Here is a 25,451-nt window from a genome sequence, read left to right on the forward strand (position 1 = left end):
ATTACGAGGAAAAGGTTAAGTGGGTTGTGCTTGAACCCATTGAAGTTTGAAAGAATATTGGAAGATTCCACTCCACCATTGAGTCCAAGTGTGGCATTAGGTGAGACAGGTGGGGTGGAACTGTGGGTCAGTAGTTAGCACTGCTGCTTCAGTGCTAGGGACCTGGGTTCCATCTTTGGGTGACTGATTATGTAAAGTTTACACATTATTTCCTCTGCGTGCTCCAGTTTCTTTCCACAGTCCGAAGATGTGTGGGTTAGGTGGACTGGCCATGCTAAATTGCCTATGATGTCCAGGGATGTGCAGGCTGCTATAAATATGCGATTAGGATGGGAGGGCTGGGTCAGAGTCTGGGAGGTTGCTCTTCGGAGAGTTGGTGCAGACATAAAGAGACTACTTTGGCCTTGCTGCACTGCAAGGATTCCATGAGGTGTTGTCACTTCTGTTTGGGCCCCAGACTGGGTTTGTTCATATGTGATTTTTGTATGCAAGTGGAATGGTGAATCCAGCCAGGAAGTTCTTGTCCCTGTGAAGACTTTCCAAGTTTAAAGGTTTGGGCACCATATTTACAGGCCTTTACTCACTGCAAGCCTGCAGTATCAGTGGAGTGATCACCATGACGATCTTGAACCCAATGTGATCACAGTCAATTCTGAAGGACTAGATCCCTCACGTGAGGATGGAGTGGACCCAGACAGTGTGTAATGCTGGATATTTAAATCCTCACCCCCATTTCTTAAATTCTCTTCTGGGATGTGGACATCGATGGCTGCAGATAGTCATTCTAGTGAAGACAGCAGCTGCTACTCTGGTGAAAAGGTGTTAAAAAGAAAAGGTTAATCAGTGATAGAAATTTATTTGAGGAAAACTAAAAGATGTCTCTATCTTATTTTTCTGCTCTCTTGTTTCTGGTTTGTCTTGTTCTTGTGTTTTTATACAGTAATACGGTGACTCAGTGGTTAGCACTGCTGCTTCACAGCACCAGGGTCCTAGGTTCAATTCCAACCTCAGGCGACTGTCTGTGTGGAGTTTGCACATTCTCCCTGTGTCTGTGTGGGTTTCCTCCGGGCGTTCCAGTTTCCTCCCACAATCCAAATATGTGCAGGTTAGGTGAGTTGGACATGCTAAATTGCCCATAGGGTTAGGTGCATTAGTCAGTGGGAAAAAGGGGTTTGGGTGGGTTACTGTTCAGAGGGTTGGTGTGGACTTGTTGGGCCGAAGGGCCTGTTTCCACACTGTAGGGAATCTAATCTAAAAAGATTTAATTTCCCAGCATTTTTATTTTTCCTTATCACTATTTTATAACTTTTAAACTTCTGAAAGCTTTTATGTTTTTAAGAATAAATCTACATGTTATTAAACAAATTAAATAATTAAATATTAAACATTAAATATTGTTATTAAATGTACAAAATATTTACACACTAGTTGTGTTCCTTTATATCATGCTTTTATAATGTAAAACCAGATGTCAGCATTTCTCAAAGTAAAGCTGAAGATTTATAATGTGAAACTTTACATCAACAAATTTTGATGTGATCAATCATTGCTAAAATAAATCACCTTTATCTACCATGACAAGATTTCTCTGTCTAAAATAAGATCTAAAACAAAAGTTAAGATTCTAAGAGATTAGATACTTCAAACATGCCAGATTAAATTGACCCATCTAATATGCCTCATGTCTTTTCACAACTGTTTTTACTTCAAGGTCTTAGCTTGTCTAAAAGCTAGAATTTAGAATTGATATTTCTGCGCAAAGCTGAAAGCTGATCTCCCAGTCTCACTGAGAGGATAGTTTCTGCAGATGCATCAGTAGCACTGAGCTAGCATTAACAATTCAGCATTTCTGTCACTCTGTTGCAAAGTTTGGGTGGCACTGTAGCTCCGTGGTTAGCACTGCTGCCTCGCAGTACCAAGAACCTGAGTGCAGTTCCATCCTCGGGTGATTGTCTGTCTGGAATTTGGCAATTCTCCCCTTGTCTGTGTGGGATTCCTCTAGGTGCTCCGGTTTCCTCCCAAAGTCCAAAGATGTGCAGGTTAAGTGGTTTAACCGTGGGAAATACAGAGATATGGTAGGGGCATATGAATGGGATGGTCTTCAAAAAGTTGGTGTGAACTCGATGGTCTGAATGGCCTCCTTCGACACTGTATGGATTCTTTGAAATCATTCAGTTATTTTCCTCAAAACTGCATGAAGAAAATCCTGTTGCACAGCGTTCAGGTAAAGATCATATGGAAATTTATTTTCAAGGTGTGAGGTAAAGGAGAGAAAAACACTTACAACTGGACAAATCAATACAGTTTTATTTTCCTAAAGTTTGAATTGTAGATTTAATTTATGCTTTTGCTGATAGAAATGTTTCATGAGATACACAGGTTGCCGAGAGCAAATTATATTCTCCTCTAGTTCTTGGTTGTTATCTATTGATCAGCACTTGCTTGACCGACGTTGCACAAAAGGAAATATTCTTCACGGGAAGCTGAATTCACGCTTTCTCCTCATGAATGTGTGCAGTCTTTAAGTCTTTTCCCATGATCGTAATACGCTGTATTATAGATAAAGGCAAGTTATCTGCCAGTCTTCGAAGCTTGACATGTGATTGTCCCGAGCAATGACTCATAGATAATGTAATTAAGTTAGCTTTGTGCATCTTTGGCACCTCATTGCAGAGGCTCGTTCACTTGATACATCGCCTGTGGCACTTGGCAGTTGCCGCATCGTTATGCTTTTAATTTTGTTGATAGAACGCAAACCATCTACCCTGGAGTCAAGCAAGAATGAGAGCACTGATATCTAGATTAACACCACTATAAAAAAGCATGGAGTGTTGGCTTGTGTGCTCAGTGGGCTTGCAACTCTGTCATGCTGTTGTTGAAATTATCATTCCAGTTTGACGCCAGCTCAAGTTTTGAAATTCATAAAAGTGGATCTTTGTTCCAAAAAGGAAATCTTTGCACTTGAACAATGCTGGTCGAAAGCTGAGGATACGCCAAACTACTTTCCTGACAGTGAATGAAATGACGTCATTCTGAAGTTCTGTCAGTGGCCAATTTGTGTAACACCACAGGCCCACAAACTGTAGTGATGATCAGGCAATCTGCTAAAAATCATGTTGATTTAAGGTTAGTCGTTAGCCAAGATCTGCACTTCTCTTTTTTGAAATCGAGCTTTAGGAACTTTTGTGATGAGTTGAGGGTGCAGGTAATTTATTGTCCCATTTGGAAGATAACATGTCAAATAACTGCAGCTTGCGCATGGTGGGTTAGGGTATTGGCATGTGGAAGCAGGCTTCCAGTGCTGATAGACAGTGAAGTTGGGGGCGTGGAGAGGTGAAATAGTTGTTCTGCCTGTGTTGAGTAGAGTGTGTGGGGCACTGCAGGGACAGTCAATGACGGGCCTAAAGGGCAGGGTCAATGCTGTACAATTGTGGGTCTGCCTCAGGGTATTGGCTCACCAGGGTTTGAATTAATCTACAGCAGTTCAATTATTTTGTCAGGAGTGATATCGGACCATGGGTTTCAGGATGCAGAGATAAGCCAGCTGAGTCTGCAACTTCAGCCATGAGTACACCAGAGGGCATGAATGTAGACATTCGTCAAGTGAGCGAAAAACAGAACTTTGTTTCACCCACAGTCAAGAAAACGTGCCAAACTCCCCTACAGCTATCCATTCAGGCCAACCACAAAACACGTCAGTACTTCTCTGCCTCAGCTAATCGAGTCATAGAGTCATACAGAATGGAAACAGACTCTTTGGTGCAACCAATCCATGCTAACCATAATCCCAACCGAAATTAGTCCCTACTGTCTGCTCCTTGCCCATATCCCTCCAAACCTTTCTTATTTATATATTTATCGAAGTGTGCTTTAAGCATTGCTTTTCGCCCACCCCACCACTTCCTCAGAAAGTTCATTCCACATGCGAACCACTCTGTGTTTAAATAAAATTTACCTCACGTCTTCTTAAAAAATCTCTCTCCTCTCACATAACAAATATGACCTCTCGACTTGAAATCCCTCATTCTAGGGAAAAGACACTGCCCCTACTCATACCACTCATGATTTTATAAACCTCTATAAGGTCACCTCTCAATCTCCTACACTCCAGTGAAAAAGGTCTCAGCCTCTCTTTATAACTCAAACCTTCCATACTTGGCAACATCCTGGTAAATCTCTTGTGAACCTTCACTAGCTTAGTAATATCCTTCTTATAACAGGGTGACCTCAACAAATAAAGTGAAACCGATGTTATTTGAAACAGTCACAAGTGGAATTTATATTTCTGCTTCTACCTTTGTACTCTCCAATTTATTTTAAAGGCAATAGAGTTGGGCAGAGTTGTAGGTGTGACAAAGAGCCTCCCTATTTTGATGAAAAGGCAGTTTTATAGCTCACCCATAGCTTCACCGTTGTCAGCAGATGCTGGATTTCTCCTGTTTTGTGATCTCACATCTGTGCATGCTGTTGCCACTTTATGCTCTAATTATTATTGTGGGCGAAAAGGGGAAGCAAATAAGCAAGATGAGGTGGCATGTACTTCCGGTTATTTTACATAGAATAGCATGCTGGCAATACCCCCGTGCCTAAGTTCACATGGCGAGATGTGAAGGTGATTTCAGTTGATTTTTGAGGACTGTCCAGCAGAACCAAGAGCTAACTGACCAGGAAAGCAGCTGATTGATCATATAAGCCATGCTGCACCATAATTGTTGGGTCATGGTTTCATCTACAACTCTCATCCAAACGATAGTCAAGTTCTCTAAAGTGGCGTAACAAGTTATCCAACTGTCGATTAATAATTCCCGCTACTTCTAGTCCCAACCACCAGTGAAAACAACCTTCCTGCTTCTGTCTTATCTATTCATAGAATCATAGAGATGTACAGCATGGAAACAGACCCTTCAGTCCAACCTGTCCATGCTGACCAGATATCCCAACCAATCTAGTCCCACCTGCCAGCACACTGCCCATATCCCTCCAAACCCTTCCTATTCATATACTCATCCAAATGCCTCTTAAATGTTGCAATTGTATCAGCCTCCACCACATCCTCTGGCAGCTCATTCCATACAAGTACCACTCTCTGCGTGAAAAAGTTGCCCCTTAGGTCTCTTTTATATCTTTCCCCTCTCACCCTAAACCTATGCCCTCTAGTTCTGGACTCCCCCACCGTAGGGAAAATACTTTGTCTATTTATCCTATTCATGCCCCTCATAATTTTGTAAACCTCTGTAAGGTCACCCCTCAGTTTCTGACACTCCAGGGAAAACAGCCCCAGCCTGTTCAGCCTCTCCTTGTAGCTCAGATCCTCCAACCCTGGCAACATCCTTACAAATCTTTTCTGAACCCTTTCAAGTTTCACAACATCTTTCCGATAGGAAGGAGACCAGAATTGCATGCAATATTCCACAGTGGTCTAGCCAATGTCCTGTACAGCTGCAACATGACCTCCCAACTCCTGTACTCAATATTCTGACCAATAAAGGAAAGCATACCAAATGCCTTCTTCACTATCCTATCTACCTGCGACTCCACTTTCAAGGAGCTATGAACCTGCACTCCAAGGTCTCTTTGTTCAGCAACACTCCTTACCATGAAGTGTATAAGTCCTGCTAAGATTTGCTTTCCCAAAATGCAGCTTTTCGCATTTATCTGAATTAAACTCCATCTGCCACTTCTTGGCCCATTCCTTTCATAATTTTATGTTTCTACAAGATCCATAAACCACAACACCGTTGTATATTGTCAGGCTGATGCATGCTAATGCAACTTTGTTTTCTGTAGAAACATCCTCCAACAGTTCAGCATCTCCCTCCACCCTGCTTCATTCACAATTGCAAGCGTGAGTACAGTCCATCTATCCGGGGGATAGTGAGCTTGAGGAGCAAGCGATATCATGGATAGTGAATGAACAGGACCACATGCTGGTAGGGGTGGAGCTGAAACTCCACTATGGGTTAGCTCCGGTCCTCCTCTAGCTGTAAAACCCAGGATCAACACCTGATGAGGTTTGAATATCAAATAACACAGATGTTTAGAATGAATTGTTTTTTTTTAGAAAGCTCATTATAATTCTATTCAGACTTAAAATTTGACACATTGATTTGAACTCCTCCAATCTGGGCAAAAGTTGTGCTAAAATGGAGCACTGAATTTCCCTACTCCTGCCTAACCCAACCTCACAACGCGTCATTTTTAACTGCAACTTTCCAGGACCCTGCCATATATTGCATTCAACCCCAAACAGCTTAATCTGTTAGCTTAGTCTGAACCTAAGCAGTGGAGGAGTTATAAGTCCATCTGTGGTGCTTAGCTTCTTTCCTCACCTGTAATATTATAACATGATTCCGGTCCCATTAGTTTAAATGGTGTGGCTATTGTGCGATTTTTTGCTAACATGAGATTGCACGAGTATGGAACTGTCGAGGTATAATGGAACCGACTGTGAAGCAGATTATAATAGCGAGCCATAGGAGGACAGATGACCAAAATCTTGGTCGAAGAGATTGCATTGAAACAATTTCATGAAGGAGAAAAGTGAGGCAGAGAGGTATAAGGAGGAAATTTCAGAGGAAACTTCAGGAGTTGGGGGCACCTGAGGATATTCAGAACACTGATGGGACCATACATCTTGGAATTCACAAGAGGCAAGAGTTAGAAGGGGGCTGACATCTCCGAGGAGATTGTAGAGGTAGAGGCGCCCAAGGCCAGAAAGGGATTTGAAAACCAGGGTCAGGATATTTAAATTCAACATTTTTGCTTGACCAGGAATCAACTGCAAAACGGGGTGCAATAAGGTGAGTGTGGTTAGCTGCAATTACGGAGAGCAGAGTTTAGCATGTCCTCGAATTTACAGAAAGATAAAATGTAGGAGACCAGACAGCTTCATTGGAAATGTTGAATTGAGACACAATGATGGCATGGATGAGGATTTCAGGAGTGGATGGTCTGAGCTGAGACCAGACTAGCTGGTACCATACCTGATCTAAGCGAAGGTGGCCCTGGTAGCACATTGCCAGAAGTGTTTGGTGAACTGTCCTTCACTGAAACACCTTCAGTTACTTCATTAACCACCTTCCTTCTAATTAATATTAGTTGTGAGGCTGGTGGACCTTAACTAGGGTCTCAGTTGAGCACTTGTAATCAATTATTGAAACTAGAGTGGTTGAATTAAGAATTGTATGCCTCTAATATTTCAGTCTTTAAGAAAATATAAGACTGAGTGTAGATTCACTTTTTAGTCTATCATTCACCAATTGCCCATGTAGAAAATAACACCTACCTCCAACATAAGATTGGCAGTGGGAGTTGAGAGTGTGTTGCTGAGAAAGCACAACAAGTTAGGCAGCATCCGAGGAGCAGGAGAATCGACTTTTCGGGCATAAGTTTTCCTTAGCAATGGGAATGTCCACTTATAATTTCTAAGCACTCAGTGCCATTGACAATAACGAAGCAGGCAACGTCAGCCTAGAACAGGATTACAATCCGTGTATGCCCCATTTTAGTGTCAAGCAACGACAATCCTAAATAGTGGAAGTCTAATTTCGCCCCCTGAATTATCAGTGGTGCTACCATCACTGAGTCCCTCTGGCAGCAACACTCTGGGGACTTTTGCTGATTAAACGCTGAGTTTTTCAATTAGTATGTCAAGTCAGTGCTCCAAAAGAGAGAATGAGGAGGAGTCTCTGAAACATGGCCCATTGCCTGATGCTCAGCAACTCTGCACATGGCTCAAACTGAGTCTGTGATGGAACTCCGTGTTCACCAGGAATGCTGCAGCCACGCAACAGTTAACAAGGTAACCACTATCCAGGACAGATCAATCTGCTTTATTGCTGTCCCTATCATTGGACTGTACACCCAATTAAGCTGATGTAGAGTATGAGCATCATAGATTTGCTGGGCTGAATGGCCTGGTTGCATGTTGGAGATACTACACAATACTTTCCATTACGATAGTGTGTAAAATCTACACGTGTTGCAGCAACTCTGCAAAGTTACTATTACAGTTCCCCTCTCCCCATTATCTTTACCACCATGAACAGCAACTCTAAGAATACCCTCACCTCTAAACCCCACTTCAGGTTGGTTATCAGACTAACTTGGATACACATCATTCCTTCAGCATTGCTAAATCAGATTCCTGGGATTCCTTCCTGAAGATGACATTGTAGAAGTTTTGCATCCCAGGGACTACAACAGTAGTCTTTTACTGCACGGTCACATATCATGAAAAGAAAATTTAGAATCACTGTCTGTTACTGAGACTATATGGAAGATCATGTTTGTGAGTGAACAAAACTCTTCAGTCAACATTACATTATATGTGCAATTTAGTATGTGAAGACATACGAACAATGGTGGCTCAGTGGTTAGCACTGCTGCCTCTCAGCACCAGGGACCCGGGTTTGATACCTACCTCTGGCAACTGTCTGTGTGGAGTTTGCACATTCTCCCCGTGTCTGTGTGGGTTTCCTCCAGGTGCTCTGGTTTCCTCCCACAGTCCAAAGATGTGCAGGTTAGGTGAATTGGCCATGCTAAGTTGCCCGTAGTGTTAGATGCATTAGTCGGGGTAAATGTAGGGGAATGGGTCTGGGTCGGTTGCTCTTCGGAGGGTCAGTGTGGACTTGTTGGGCCGAAGGGTCCGTTTCCACACTGTAGGGAATCTAATGTAGTATATTTTCCACACAGTGGGGTAAGTTATCTTTCAGTGAAATATTAGTGAAAAATTGAATATTAACTTCTTTTTATATTCATATAACTTTTTTCACTTTTGGGTGAGTGTAGGGAACTTTCCCATGATGCAATAGTAAATTTAAAATTTATGATGTAGAATTATGCACGTTTCAGATATGAGAGAAATATTGTTGTTTCAGATTTCTACATATCCCCTGTTTTTTTGTGAATGTGCTTTGTTTAGGAATGTCTGCAGTTTGATCTATTTTTGGCGGCAGTTGCTCAGAAAACAAAGTAGTGGACAATTTCGCTCCTCTCACCTTTTTTGAAAATAAAAGTGGACTGGTGGCTTAAAGCTGACTTTACATATTGAAGCGATTTGATAAATTGGGAGACAGACCTATAATGGATTAAGTATGTGGCGAGCTTCATTCATAGAGTATAATGCTTAAAGGTGCAGTTTTCTTTGGGGAATTCTCATAGACCATGACCAGAAGTTCTTGAAAAGAATTTCACCATTTCTGTGAAGTACGGTAGTTAGAATTTTCTTCAGACATCAAGTTATTTATGGTTAGTTTTGAGGATTTGGGTTTTTAGTTGTCATCCATTTCCTGTGCTGGAGTTCTGCACAGGATATAATTAGCACTTCTTTATATCCTGTATGCTCAAATACATCCATAATCTGTCATCAAGATGATAAAGGCAGTTTCTGTGATCGGAGATTGCATTACAGGAAATGCAACATCCTCATTGTAAACACAAAGGTCAGCTTCTGTATTCAGGACAACGAGAGGCTGGTGCTGCAGCTACAGTGTGGATCAGTTTGTAGTTGAAATGTTGAACTGAGGCTGCTGAATCTCTGGAATCAATTCCTCTCACATAAAGAGGGGAACATCAGTGCACTGTTGGCATTAAGGAAGTGATGGTGCTATTAATTGCTTTGCAGACAACTGTGGCCCTGCATGCATCAAGTCTCCTGAGGCTGAAGGAGGCAATGCCTGCCATCTTCCAGTTTACCAGATAGAATAGTGGCTTCTGATTTAAATTGCACTTTAATTCATAGTCGTCTCCAATAGTTCACAGAGTTGTACTGCACAAAGGGAGGCTCTTGGGTCAATCATGTCTTTAATCACTATTGAGCCCTGGAAGATAAAATACTTCCTGTATAACAACGCCTCTTTCTCAGGGGGTTAAGGAAAGTCAGCATGTCCAGAAGGACTCTCACCAACTTCTTTAGATGCACCACAGTAAGCATTCTATCTAGATACATCACCACCTGGTACAGCAACTACTCCACCCAAACTGTAAGGAACGACAGCAGGTTGTGAGCACAGCCCAGTCCATCATGTCAGCCAACCTTCCATCCATTGTTTCTATCTATACTTCTCGATGCGTCAAAGGGAGCCAACATCATCAAAGACCCCTCCCACCCCGGTTATAATCTCTTCCATCAGGCAGAAGATACAGAAGCATAAACACACCTACCAACAGGTTAAAGAACAGCTTCTTCCCCACTCTTATTAGACTCCGGGATGGACCTCTCAAATTTCAAATCCATTGTTGATCTTGCTTTTGTGAATCTTCTTTGCAGCTGTACCTTTGTATTCCTCACTCTGTTCAATTACCCAACCATCTTTGTGTGGTATGATCTGTCTGTGCTGCATGCAAAGACTGTGCTGCTGACTGTACAGTCAGTTCTGCTATAACGTGTGTTTCTTCAACATGAATTGGCTTTATCGTAATTTAAAAATTTAGGCTGTTATTTGTAGAATGCGAACTTTCCTTCCTGTATTGGCTATAAAGTAATTCCAGCCTCATTAGTTTAAATGGTGCTGCTATTGCACAACTTTCCTATAATGCGAGAAAGGAACTATCGTGTTATATGAAAACTGACTGTACTGAGGTACATCTGACAATAGTAAGTCGAATCAAAATTAAACCTTGTAGCAGTTTTGATGCTCAAGGTACAGGTATGGTTCCAAAGCTGAGAAAGTCAATAGGATAGATATTGGATATAAGTGCCAGAAATAAGCAGCTTTGGGATATTATGATGCCAGTCAGTGGCTATCTCCTTCTCTGCTCTTGTAAATGCCTTCTCTTAAACATGCTGAGGTAAACCACTCAATCAGCAGCTCAAAGAACACCCCATCAGCAACATTTAAAATGATTATCTTCCTCTTTCAGAATAGTTGCTTTTTCATTTCTGCTGTTGTGTTTGAGTATGTCATAAGGCTTGATGTTTGGCAGAACTGCATAAAGCTGGGGAAGTTGATGTGAGTGATGCTACGCTAGCTCCCAGTTGTGGTGCTGTAGACACCAATCCCCTTGACCTGAAACATGAGAGGAAAATTTAACAGAGACAGTACTAAAGAAGATAAGCTACTCACAGAGTGAAGGGGAGGAGGTACCAAAACCTCTTAGCAGAAGCCTTTTTTTTTGTTGTGTTCCAGGGTTGGGACTGTTTAGTCTCTGAAAAAATGCTGCATAAGCTTATAGACTTTTTATACAACAGTTCTTTATTTACAACTGGCTCTTTACACACATTCTCTTCATAACTTGTTAAAGAATCTGCTACAATCCACAAGTCTCTACTATCTCACTTGACTCTGACTTTGTCTAAACATTTGAAGCATACATGATGATGATAATCCCATTACGCAGTATCCCAGATTCTTCTATTCAGGGCCTGATATGTTTTCCCAATTAAAGTGCTGGCAGGTGGGACTAGATTGGGTTGGGATTTCTGGTCGGCATGGATGAGTTGAACCGAAGAGTCTGTTTCCATGCTGTACATCTCTATGACTGCAATGTTCTCCACTCTGATAAGTTGGTTTCCTTGCTTCTCTTAAGTCCTAGGCCTATTTCTGCATCTGCTATAATGACTTTCCTACTGCTCAAAGCAGGGATTTTACTCTCTGGTATTTGGCCTGTTTTTCAGCTTGATGCTGCTACTTTAGTGATGATTACAACATCTTCAACTTTTTAAAAAAAGTTTTTTTTCTTCCTCGCCTCTAGCTTTTACACCTGTTCAGCTGTTGGGTTCATCGATTCTTCCTGTCTTTTCCATTGCTGCCATGCCTCTTATATTTGAAGTGTGGGACTGTCTAACCTTCCAAACGTATGCTGCTCGTTATGTAAAGCTTACAAAGTTTTCTCCACGATTAGACTTGTGACTCCAATGTCTTCATTGCATCAAGGTGTAAGATTCTGATATTAACTCTTTACTCTAAATGTATCTGCAAGGAGCATTTCTCTGACCTGCACTCATGTCAGGAGCAGTAGTTGTCAACATCTGCTCTACAAAGTGTTCTGATACCTTTTGCTTCCTCAGTGCTGAACAATCTCATCATTGCAAATGACAGGACCATAGCCCTGAATTCCCTTTGCAGCAGGATTCTTCAGTGTAAGAGCAGCTCTGTTTCCAAGTTCACCATCTGTAGTTGAACTATGGCGATAACTGATGCCATTCAAAACAGAAGAAGGGGATGCACTGTATTCTTCTTGAGCTGAGAAAAGCAGATGCATTTTACATACTTGCCCAGTTAGCAGGCATCTGCATGGTTTAATGTACCATCACCTATATAGTACATAGCACATACATTAAGGAAACCACATCTAAATTCTGGGATGCTGTGTAACTGCAGAGGTTACCACTCATTGCATGGCTGGTGTGTGACCATTCTCAACAATTTGTGCCCCACTATCCTGCCAGCAGCCATATTGGTTTTATTCTGTACCATTTTCCTGTTCCCTCAGCATTTATGCTGCCATTTCAAAGCAGAGAACAAACTGAGGACACTTGAGCATTTAGCAAAGAATCCATTCAAGACAAATTTAGAAGTAGTTTTGTAGATGTGCTTGTTTTGGCCCACAGTTTCTGTGTTACTATCCCACTGGAACTCCCGCCCACCATGATCAATAACCCACTCCCAATGCCCCATCCCAACACTTGGACTGTACGATATTAGTCCAGTGAGCTGCATTCAGATGCACTGTCAGTCTGCTGAATAGTTGTCAAATTGGCCATTATTTTATGGATGCTTTTGCCTGTGTGGAAATGTTAGTCAGAAATAACTGCACTGGAGTCTGAGTTGAGGAAGACAGAGGTTTTAACACTGGGCATAACTGGGCCATGCTTTTCTGTTCTTTAACTCCTCAAAGTTTATAGAGGTACTCGTGTTACAAGGAGTTCCTGCGCTGACTCCATTCTGTTCTCAAACATATCCCGAAGGTATTATATGTTCACTGCTGTTTTGACTTGCTGATCTAATCACAGACTTGGCCATTCACTTTGTTGCATTCGATGCTGGTCATAGTGATGAGGGCCTACCACCATGGTTAAAAATGCACAAAAAAAAGACAGTGTCTTGTTACAATGGATAAAACATATCAACTTGGGCTACTGGAGATCCTGGGAAAGGTGCATTTTGTTCAGGCATTGCTCGTCAGAATACTCTTGCAACGTGCTAAGCATTTTATTTTGCTATCAACCAAATACATTTTCAAGTGCATGAAAATGGCTCTTGCTATGCATCATTATTATGGAATACTCAAGACAGAAACTTTAAATTTAAAAGTATTTAGTGGAGATGATGGTCCTATTGAGTTTAATTGCAGCTTGTTTTGGTTAATAAGGTACAACCTTGACTGCTCATTTTTTTTTAAATTGCCTGATGGTAAACCAAATACAAAGCTTCATTGAAGCCAACAGAATATCAGTCTCAACTGTATGGAGTTTCCAGATTAGTGTCTGATGAAATACCTGTTTCAGATGGGATTTCTTAAAAAGTATACAGAGTTTCAGCATTGTGGTGCAGTGAATTATCTTTAAATCCTTTCAAAATAATGTTCTTTCTATTTCTTTTTGAAGGAATAAAAATCAAAGTTACAGAAGCAAATATGCTATGTGTGATTTAAAGTTGTAGAGTCATACAGATGTAAAGCATGGAAGCAGAGCCTTTGGTCCAACTTGTCCATACCAATCAGATATCCTCAATTAATCTAGTTCCATTTGCCAGCATTTGGCCTATATCCCTCTTAAACCCTTCCTACTCATATATCCATCCAGATGCCTTTTAAAATGTTGTAATATACCGGCCTCCACCACTTCCTCGGGCAGTTCATTCCATATATGTACTACTTTCTGTGTGAAAATGTTGTCCTTTGGTCCTTTTTATATCTCAGTGGCACAGTGGTTAGCACTGCTGCCTCACAGCGCCAGAGACCCAAGCGACTGACTGTGTGGAGTTTGCACATTCTCCCCACATCTGTATGGGTATCCTCCGGGTGCTCCGGTTTCCTCCCACAGTCCAAAGATGTGCAGGTTAGGTGAATTGGCCATGCTAAATTACCTGTAGTGTTAGGTAAAGGGGTAAATATAGGGGAATGGGTCTGGGTGGGTTGCACTTCGGTGGGTCGGTGTGGACTTGTTGGGCTGAAGGACCTGTTTCCACACTGTAAGTAATCTAATCTAATCTCTCACCTTAAACCTGTGTACTCTAGTTTTGGATTCCCCCACCCCAGGGAAAAGACCTTGGCCATTCACCCTATCCATGCCAATCATGATTTTATAAACCTCTTTCAGGTCACTCTTCAGCCTCCAACGATCCAGTGGAAATAGTCCCAACCTATTCAATTTCTCCCTGTAGCTCAAGCCCTGCAATGCCAGCAACAGCCTTGTAAATCTTTTCTGAACCCTTTCAAGTTTAGCAACAACTTTCCTATAGCAGGCAGACCAGAATTGAACACAATATTCCAAAAGTTGCCTAACCAAAGAGCTGTACAGCCACAACATGACCTCCCAAGCTTCATGTGGTGACCAATAAAGGAAAGCATACCAAATAATTTTCATTTGCCTTGCATTTGGGGGCTGATTAGCTTAGTCGGCTGGATGACTGGTTTGTACTGTGGAGTGATACCAATGTCAAGGCTTCACTTCCTTTTAACAGCTGAAGTTGTCACAAAGTTCCCATCCTCTCAACCTTGCCCCCTCCCCTCAGAATTAGTGACCCTCGGGTTAAACCACCACCTGCCATCTTTCTCGGAGGAGAACGTAGGACTATGGTGACTTTAATTTTGGTTCTGATTCTTCTTTTCGTTTCCTCATGGCCTCTCTCTGCCTACGTTGAGAACCTATTGTGTCTTTTCACTGGAGCTAGCAGGAGTTGGTTTTTTTGCACAAGCATCTCTTCTTTGCACGTCAACAGATTGTGTTTTTTTTCCCTGTGGTGGGCATAACTCAAGAGGTCACTTTCTCTCATTGTTGGTTAATTGTCAGAAATGGAAAATGGTGTTTCTCCTTTGTCGCAGTATGCACTGACTTGCCAGCGACCAAGGAGAACTGCACCATGTCCAGAGTTCAGACCTTGCCTGAACCCACTGTGCAATTAAGGAAGCATATTCCCTTCAGCTGAGTGTAAAATAGGATTAATGCTGTATGATTTCCCAGCTTAAAGCAATTGAAATTGAGGATTTATTCAGTATGAGAATGCAGCATGAAAACCATTTGTATTGTTAGTTACTTGACTGCTGTGCATAATCTCTCACCACCTCGATTCTTGTGTGTAAATGTATACACAAATATTTATCCCTGTTTTAATATCCGTAAACAGAAATGTCACATGCTGATAATTTTGTTTTGTGAATAAGCGGAATTTTACCTCTATAATGTATGGGTAATTGGAGTGCTACATATCATGTATTTTTTATCGCCAGCTATTCAGCACTACCAAGCTTGAGTGAACAAAATGATTAGTCTTTCAGGAATGCTGTGATTAATTCTGTGATTGCAAGTGTGCCATTTTTCAAAGTATACTGAGTATGAGACGCTGAAAGAGGTACTATAGCATTTTATCTCATACCCTTCAGCAATTTCCACATTTCCAGTGAGAAGGTGCACTCGAAGTGCAAGTGTTTAGGTGGTAGAGTTCCAACTGATCTCAGGACACTATAGGGTCAACTGTAATTGAAATCATTACTTCCATTGCTGCAGCAGCAAGGCTAATGGATCATAAAGTCAAACTGAACGCCACTCATTTCTGATTAGATTATAAAATCCTCAAAGCAATGGATGAAAGGAGGGTGATAATATGTAGTCACAATGGACCTCTATCAAGGTGATTCCTTCAACCAATGCAGTGACGTTCCTCTCTGTCTCAACAATGCACCCTCACCAACATTGGACTTTGATCAGACTCCATGGATCCTTCTTAACTAACTATTACTTTATGTTGTATTCTCTAAAGGAAATCTTGGAGTTTGAAATGCAACCAGATTTAACCTGCTGTGTTTTTACCTGGTTGGGGAAATTTACTCTAGGTGTGGGATAAATTTTTCAAGTTAACATTCTCGATGGAAACTATTAAATTTTGGAAGCTGTCATAGTGAATTCGCATGTGGAGTGTGACTTGCAGTCTGCCTGACTTTCTGTCCATTTGTTTTAACTGAGAAAGTTTGGTGAAACAAGGTAAGAAGAAACCTAGTGACCTGCATTGAGAATCATTCATTTGGAATATTGCAATGTTTGTTCACCTGACTTTATCAGCCTTCCTGACTAGATTGACCTTTTCCTTTGTGTGTCACCTTGTCCCCTCAGGATATTTTGAATCTAATGGGATACCTCCTGTCCAGCAGTCTGTAACTACTTCTTGCCAAAGATAGAAAATCCTTATTTGGTCTGCATCTTCCTGACACGTTTTTGTAGATGCATTCAGTTTACATCCTCCACCAGTCATTTCTCCTTGCATGCTGACCAACAATGAATCCACTTTTAAAGGGTGCAATTAATATTTAGAGTTGTGAACGCACACTCTTTCACCTCAAGTTGCAAGATTGCTGTAAACTGATGATATCACGTTATGCTGACATGAGGCTCTCCATTTAATCTCTGATTCGAAAATGTCTATTATAAGTAAGTTATTTCTTCATTTTTATAATAAACCTTTTGCGTTTTTGCTCGCCCAAGCCTATTTATCAATGACTTCTTCCATTGAAATAAAAGATTGGGAAGGAAAAAAAGAATGGGAGGGCATGGATTTAAAGTGAAAGAAGCAAGGGTGCTGTGGGTGATGGAAATGCTTTTGGCATGCAGTTGAGGTGTTAGGGTTTGGAATGCATGGCCTGGGAAAGTCGAGTAGTAGATTCAGTTGAGGCATGCAAGTGCACGCTGGATGGTTATTGATTGGAAATGATGTACAGAGATTTGGAGAAAAGACAGATTTGTAGTCGGTAATAGAACTGGTGAAGGCTTGATGGGCTGAATGGCTTTGTCTGTGTTGTTACAATTCTGTGATTGTGTTCTTTTCATGTATTCTTCTCACTAAAAGCCCCATTTGTATAATGGGGTAGATTTTATTTAGCATGTACGATTTAAGCTTCACAAATATATCAGAAGCACAGGGGAAATAACCAGAGGGCTCTACATGTGATTTGTTCATGAATTTCTACTCACTGATGTAGTGGGAACATCTCTGTTGTTTTGGGAAGATGTTGAATTAGGCGCCTGAATAGATTGTGAATTACACATGCTGCGAACCAATTAGCCCACGTGACTCTGACTTGCATAGTTGTTTCAACACTTCTGAGTCAATTCCCCAGTGTAGGAGCATGTTGGCCCACCATACTTACTACAAGGGTTCAGGAAGGTAATTCCCCACCAGCTTTACGCGGGCAACAAAGGCTAGCCTCCTGAGCAAAACCAATCTCCGTTTTAAAGAAGTCAAGCGTGCATTTTCTTAAACCAGCTGAGCAAAGCGAATTGCAGCAAGCATGTAGATATTTCTTTCTGCCAGCAGCATACTTCAGTCCAGAGTCACAGTGTAACTGAGCAGGGGAGAAACTTTTCCTTTGATACACAAGAAATCCCTCTGCCTCAGCAATCCTTTTTTGTGCATATCTTTGTTCACTAACTCCTGTGAAAAGTGTCGTCATGATTTGCTGATTACACATATCTGACCAAAGAATCAAGATTAAACCACAGTTTGGGACAATTCCTGAGGTGATACCTGTTTTCTGTCTCTCTGGTTAGACTTCTAATTTAGATAACAGCAAAACAGGCAACAATTTTGAGATTTTACTTTTGCCTTTCAATGAATAATTGAGCAGTCACTGTGACAGGACAGACAAAAAGTTTTGAAGTATTTTCTCAAGGAACCAGTGCAAAGGAAAGTTGCAATTATGAAAAATAGTGCGGTAAAACATAGCAAAATCTCCTGTAACAATTAAACACCACAAACCTGTTCAAAGAAAGTTTATTGTCAGAAATTGTCTGCCAAGAGATTCATTCACAGCTAACAGAGTTAAGGAATAGGAAATATTTGTGGTCTGCCTCCCTTCATTCCAAATTACTTCATTCATAATCAAATTGATTTACTAATGAGCAAAATATAAGGGTTAACTATCAGAAATATCAAATTCAATTGTGTTCACGTTATAGAGGGCTGTCATGACTCCTTAAGATAGCTCAGAAAATGAGGAAATTCAAGTAACTGTAAACGAGAGTGTAATTCCTACTGATTTTAAGATACCATTTCTGTACACATTTTGCAAATGTTTTCAGAAATCAATTTAGCTGTTCTACACCTTTTTATTTTTCTCTCTTCTTTGAAGAGGTAAGTGTTGGTTTTTGAGGGAAACCTAAAATACTTGTCTTGGACGGTGTCAGTTTTAGGAAATTGCAGTGCCTGGTTAAGTCCTTCACGCACTGGGCTTGACAGTGCAGTGGATAATGCTAAGAGAAATCTGGAATTACCATTCAGGAAAGCTGCCCCTGTGCCTTTGTGAGCTCCCAATAACTATCTTTAACAAGGAGAATCTGCCTTGTCACTTAGTTTCATTCCTTTCCTGCCAGCGTGTTGCCCAGTTGGAGGTGCAATAGTGGAGGAAAATCCAGCTTCCAGTGTAGGCGTTGGCCACAGTTGTGGTAATCAGGTTACCCACTGTGTTTATACAGACTGTGCTGCAGAATGAAGTAAGGGGATAGGGCTGAACCTAGAATCCTTCTGATAATGCCTGCAGCTATCTTTGCCATTTATTTGATGCAGCTTCGATATGATGGCCAAGCCAGGATGCTGCAGAATGAAGGGGTTAAAATGTAGCTCTGTGTTGATAACAGATGGGATTTAGATTTGACCGAACTATCCCATTTCCCATCAGTGGTTGTACAGGACAAGTTTGTTTATCTAAAGTGTTCTACTTGGAAGTAATTGCATTAAATAAATGTTTAGAATAACTCTGCTTACAGCTAAAAGACTTCCATGAGCAGCATTTTCAGTTTGCAGGCTGGTAACATGCTGGGGTGAAGGTATTACTCACTGTTCTGTTTTACTGTTTCATTTGTGTTTCTTGCTCTCTCACTGAGTTATTGCCGCCCACTTTGCATCTTCTGTCCATCTGTTTAAAAAGGACGTTTTGATTGTAGCGGTTCGGTGAAGTGATAAATCAGCACCAGAAACTGTATGCATCGACGTCAGTGTTGCTATGTGGCTCCACCACCAGGAGTCACTTTTGCTATGAGGCAGCTTTTGATATTTTGGTTGGCATTGCGAAAAAGCACACTCTTGTCAGCAGTGAAAAGCAAAAAGCCTTTTCTCAGCCAACATGTTTAAGACAAAGATATTATGTGATATGTTAGCATGCAGAGCAATAGGAAAGGATGGAGAGTCAGAGTAGAACAGTTTGGGTACCAGTCTGGGTCACAAACATTGAGTTTTTACTTATGGCGTTTTTTAAACTCCTCCTAACTCCTTGCTGATGACATGACGTTGGGGGTACACTGATTCTCAATCTTCCATTCACCGTTTGAGGATTCATTCCTTCAGTGCCTCTGATGGTGGGTTTTTCCATTTATTCTTTGAACAAAGGAATTTGCAGAGGGAGCGATTTACAGGGAGATGGTGAGTATAAATAGCTGATTTTTGGTTACTTCTCCACACAGGTAAGGGTGGAAGCTATGGTAGAGAGAGAGAGAAAGATTTAGGTCCTTAATCTTTGTAGGTGAGAAGCTTTTGCTCTATTGGCCACATACAGGACTGTAGCCACATGCCCAGGAATCAATCAATAAGCTGTTACAATTCTGAGCCCTTCTGAATCTTTATAGGAGCCTGAACAACGTGAGAAATCTGAGAGAATTGTGCAAAACATCCAGCAAGGCCTTTTGCAACAAATACACTTTTGTTGTATTTGTTAACTCACTTCTGGATGTCAAGATGAGATGTTTGCTCATTAGGAATGAGTTGCCAATCAACGGGGTTTATTACTTGTTAATGAGTTTATTAATGATTCATCTCACCTCATAACATGCAGCTTAACTGGAAGGGGCATGGGGTGGACCGATAGCTGGAAGGTGGGTAGGGGTGGGCTGTCTTAGAGTGGTCGGAAGGTGGGAGGGACAGGGGCTTGCTGGGTCTATATTGTCTGCTTTTTTTAATGTAACTGGATTGTCCTTTTATGTACAAATGACATTGTCACTGTGTCTTACATGTGAAACTGGGATTTGAGGTTTGTCCTCATCTCCCTGTAAACTGGTTGAACTGTAGGGTTTGGGGGCTGGCTTTGCTGCTCCTCTCCCATGTAAAATTGCTGTTGTATACAGCTGTTAATGTTAACATTTTTTGTAAACTGTATTTTGTAATTTGTTTAATAAAATATCATAACATGCAGCTCCCTCCTGCACCATTCACCGGCTCGCAAACTAGCTTCTGACAATTCTCTACATGGAAGCCAGAGCAGGTACTTAGTGACTCCAGCTCACCACTTACTCCAAAGGGTCTCTGTGTTGGACACCAGGCACCAACATCTCAGGGCATGCTCTATGGACACCTTCCACATGCACCCACATCCATTGATACTGGCATTCAACACATGAAGACCTCTAACAGTCCTCCTAGACGTACTAGACACTTCTGTACTTCAGTGCTGCACCAGCAACTATCATTGCAAAGGTGATGCAAGGACACTTTTTGTACTCAGAGCCATGCATGTAACACATGGAGTGAACTAGGCTGTGTCTTTGCTTGCTGTCTTTGCACTCTCTCAAACTGAGCTCAGCTGGATGCTCACACAGCATTCCTGCCTTGAAGCTTGTCGCAGTTGTCAGTAGCCCTCAGTCAAGGCAAGGGAGATGGCCGTCAGTCAAACACAACCTCTGATACCTGTCTGGGAGCTAGGACATGGTCAGTCAGATGCTCATGGTGGTCAGAGTCAAGATCCTTCCTTCATAAGCAGTGGAGAGCTAAATGGCAAGCAGCCCATCATCCATCTGGACCCTTCCAGCCCTACTAGGGACTGTTTCTCTCCTGGAGTGAGAGAATCCGGTATTACACAGGGAATTGAAAGTGGATGGTAAAGCTGTTCTTCTTGGTGCAGGTGGGAGGTGTCCAGAGTGAGTGAGGAGGTAGTGCAGAGGGCATGTGGGGACAGTGGAAGTGAGTGAGGGAATATATTGCAGGCAATAGTGAGTGTGGTTGAGCGTGAGCCTTGGCACAAGCTGGGCACAGCAGAAAGAGATGGACTATGAGGTATCAGAGAGAAGATGGTGGTACTTAGGCTGGTGCACTGGAGAAGATCATTCACTGCCATTTTCCAGTGCTATGCCATTTATCCAGGTGGCTGAGGCTGCACTGACCTGGACCAGTAGCAGGTTCTGATGTAGCCTCCTCTGTCAATCCTGGAGAAGACGACATTTCTCCACTACACCAGTCCCTCCATCAGCACCTCAGGATCTCTGTCTGCAAAGTGGGGCACCAGTAATCTCTTCTCTTCTGTACGAAATGTTGGGAATGATGCTGGGTAGCTGTGCGTGAAGTGCTTATTTGAGTGCACAATGGCCTTTCAAAAATGGCATTGATGCAAGGGATGCTGGTCCATTCTGGCATATCCCAGCAGTGACAAGTGATAGAACTGGGCTAGAATTAGACAAGGTGTGAGCTGCAGAGGCAGGATATATTATTAAATAGGCAAGTTGATAAAGTGTAACAAATAAACTCACTCGGCCTTGCAGAGAGAAACCTTCCAAAATAACCTACAAGTTTGACACTTAGTAAAAAAAACATTGGATTTGCCCCAATTGTTCATTGAAAAGCCAAGATATCTCTGAGCAGATTGGTCTGAATGCCACAGATGGACACAGTGTACATACCTCTGGGCCAGAAGGCGTGGGTTCAAATCCTACCTGTTACAGACATGTGTAATAACATCTCTGAACAGGTTGATCAGAAAATAATTCTAATTCACACTGTGTTCCACCAGTTTGTTTTATTTTATATCTGCAAACCTTTTCTTGGCTACCTAATTTAAAGCATCTCTTTGTTTAAAATTTTCAGTCCACAACTAAAAATCATCTTTACAATCTTATTACTTTACTGAGTGCAACACAGCTGTCCATTATATAGCACCCGTAACATGGGACAAGCATCTCAAGTTCATCGCAGATGTGTAATCAGAAAAAAAATGGATGGTGAGCCAAAAGAGGAGATCTTAGCAGGTCAAGTGGCAAAATGTTAAAGAGTGTCACCATTTCAATTTACGCACAGGAAGCATAGTGGATAGGATGAATTACCACTTCTGAGGATTTGCAGTGTGCCATTGCATTGACACATCTCCTACCCAAATGTTTCTGTTCATGCTTCAGCTTTGCATAAATGAATATTGTGTGAAAAAGGTCAGAGTAAATGCTGTTGCAGTCCTAGCTTTCTGGCAAAGTGAAGACAAAACAAATTTATTGACATGATCCCGAGTCCATTTGTGATCAGCTTTGGAGGAACTGTTTTCCACCCTCTATCCCAGTATACATCAAGATTTTACTGAAATAACTTAGGAGGTGGTGAACGAGTGGTATTGTGGCTGAACAAGTAATGCTAACTCAAATCTTAATTTTATTTTTACATTTTTTTTTCATCATGCAGCCTTGGTCATCCAGGGTTTAAACAAAAAACAATTTGCTGTTGTGTAAATGCACAGGGTTACAGAAAGTTGGTTGCATGCCAGTTACTCTGCATATACCTGCTCTGTGCACCGTGGTCCTTCATACAGCTCAGTTGAGACTGAGGATTTGTGTCTGCGATTCTGGGCCTAATTGCATTGTACCACCCATTTGCCAGGACAGCAGTTTTTAAGTATATTCGTGAGGAAGTTTTATTGCAGCCTATGCAATAGAGAGAATGATACTAAGCAGCTTTGAAGCTGGGAGATTAGTGTAATTCCCTTGTACTGGATTTAGGATGTAAAATAATGTGTTGTTTTCTTATAATTTGTTTCAATTGGTAGTTCATAAAACATGAAAAGGAATCTAAAAGAAAAGATTTTTGCTTTACGGTTACAGACTATTGCCGTGCTGGGGGCATTTCTGTTTCCTTTTAAAATTACAGATGATTCAAGAATGATAGTGATACACCACACCCAATGTAAGAATGTCCTTGGAAGATGTGAAATTACAGTATTAAGTGGTTTTTAACGACAAGCCAAGTGGAAGCAATGCTAGCTGCCCTCACATGTCAAAGACCACACAAGTGCTGCTGTGTGAGAAAGGACTGCTATAAAACATTGATCCAAAGAGGCAATGTTTGAATGCAATCCTCCTCCAACACAGTTCCTACAGCGCTGGAACTGCGACCCACCATGTGGAATATTGAAACCCAGTTCATGTGACCATTCGTAAAGATGTTGTCGCTTTGTTCGTTAGAACTTACTGGCATCTTGTAGGGAAAGTGAATGCAAGCCTGAAAACGAGGGAGACATTGCTAAAGTGAAATATTATCAGGAAACAAGTACAGCGGTGAAATCCTCTTTCGTGATTGGGAGGGGTGTGTTCACTGAAAATGCGGGAATATCTCTGCATGAGTAAGGAAGGGTTGAGAGGAGTGTAGAGAATTGGCATAAAGACACTGCATAATTGCTTAGTTTGTGCCTAGCAACTGGAATTCCCAGTGAAGTACTCCCTTTCCCTCTCAGTTATGCAGAATTATTTGAAGTTTCTTTGGAAACTCTTTTAAATTGCACTGAAGGTTCTAGTGTGTGGACATTTACTGCATTTGCCTGGAATTTATATCTCCTGAGTGTTTTAATGGAAATGTTAGCTCAACAGCATCTCCCGCTATCATAGAAAGGTGATTTATTTCAGAATTGTTACACCCGTACAGCACAGTTTCAAATGTAATGGATGATTCACTTTCAGGAGTTAGCACTTTTTCAAGTGACCATTTTTCAGAGAAAATTAGATATTATATAACATCAACCTGATTATTTGGATGAGAATGTGGTAACTGAATCAAACATCCCATTACTCCATATGTAAGCTTCTTGCATTCAGGGTACCAGGGTAAGATACTCTTTGTCTGCAAGTGTATGTTAAATGGGCTGTAATGGGGATTTGGAGATCAGCAGCTTTTTCTTTCTAAAAGGAGATATTTAATAATACAAGCCTAATTATAGTCTTTTGGTGGCAGCTTAGAAGAGACTGTTCAATCTAAAGACTTGCTTTGACAGATTGTATATGTGCAATTAATTTTGAACTTGAAATGGCTTTAGCTGTGTTTGGATTGAGAATAATCTGTTCTGAAGCGAGTGCATTATAAATACTGATCACCTCACATGAGCCAAAAACGAACAGCGACTTCTCAGCAAGAAATTGATAGTTTTAAGTCCGTAATGTTCCATTTTGAATTGAAAGAGATCAGTCACTGGTTGAAAATTCAATTCATTGTGCTGCAGTTTCCATCAGTTAATTGTCGAAATAGTATATTAGACCATGAGGTTAGTGGAATATAATCTTTCCTGACCTCAGCTAAGAATCTGACACGAGCAAAAATGTTGTCTTGATAAGTGTAATGCAATGTGAACTGACTTGTGAAGGAAAAAAACTATGTTCTATTAATCCAATCTCGGATGAGAAACATATCCTGTAAAAACAAATATTGTGGGGCCAAAAGAGAAAATGCTGGAAAATCTCAGCAGGTCTGGCAGCACCTGTAAGGAGAGAAAAGAGCTGACGTTTCGAGTCTAACTGACCCTTTGTCAAATATTGTGGGGCTTTGCAAGAAATCTGAAGTAAAACCAGCAAGTGCTGGAGAAACTCAACCAATCTGGCAGCATCTGTGGAGAGAGAAATGGAGTTGCTGTTTCAAATCTGCTATGACTCTGGTTCCAACAAAGCCTCTCCAGCACTTTGTTTTTATTTGAGAAAATCCTCATATTAGAGTAACAGGCAATCGTGACATAGTATAAATGACATTAGGGTAGCAATCCAAAAGCCCATGCTTATGTCCTGGATATGTGAGTTCGAACCTCAGTGTTCAAATTCGATTTAAAAGTTGATTTCAGCACTGGTCATCGGAGCTTGTTTCCAATTGTAATAACAACCCGACCTGTTTCACTAATGCCCATTTTAGGGAAGGAAAACAGTCTTCCTTACCTATTGGCCTACATGTGAGTCCAGCTTCCAGCTCTACAGTCCCAGCAATCATGAATGACCGTGGACGATAAAACAACTCACTGGAGTAGGCCCCACAAATGTACCCATCCTCAGTGATAGAAGAGCCCCAGCATATCATTTCAAAAGCATTCACAGCAATCTCCAGCCAGAAGTGCTATGGGAATGATCCATCTCTGCCTCCTCCAGTGGCCTCCAGCATCACTGATACCAGTCTTCTGCCAATTCAATTTATTCCACGTGATATCAAGAAATAGTTGGAGGCACTGGATACTGCAAAGGCAATGGGCCCTCACAACATTCTGGCAATAGTACTGAAGACTTGTGTTCCAGAACTTGCTGCTCCCCT

General features: G+C 41.4%; 1 protein-coding gene across 5 annotated transcripts in view; it reads left to right on the forward strand.

Moving 5' to 3' along the window:
- The window catches only part of LOC132824993 (A disintegrin and metalloproteinase with thrombospondin motifs 20-like), a 383,141-nt gene that overhangs the window by 47,172 nt on the left and 310,518 nt on the right, over positions 1–25,451 (forward strand). Inside the window, exon 1 of one of the 5 annotated variants that reach the window (XM_060839952.1) lies at positions 16,090–16,144. The exons of the other annotated variants lie outside the window; for them this stretch is intronic. The gene's annotated coding sequence lies outside the window, so the exon portion shown is untranslated. Of the gene's footprint in view, positions 1–16,089; positions 16,145–25,451 lie in introns of those variants that run through there. 5 annotated transcript variants of the gene reach the window in all.

The sequence above is a fragment of the Hemiscyllium ocellatum genome, chromosome 19 (assembly GCF_020745735.1).
Source record: "Hemiscyllium ocellatum isolate sHemOce1 chromosome 19, sHemOce1.pat.X.cur, whole genome shotgun sequence".
NCBI lineage: Eukaryota > Metazoa > Chordata > Chondrichthyes > Orectolobiformes > Hemiscylliidae > Hemiscyllium > Hemiscyllium ocellatum.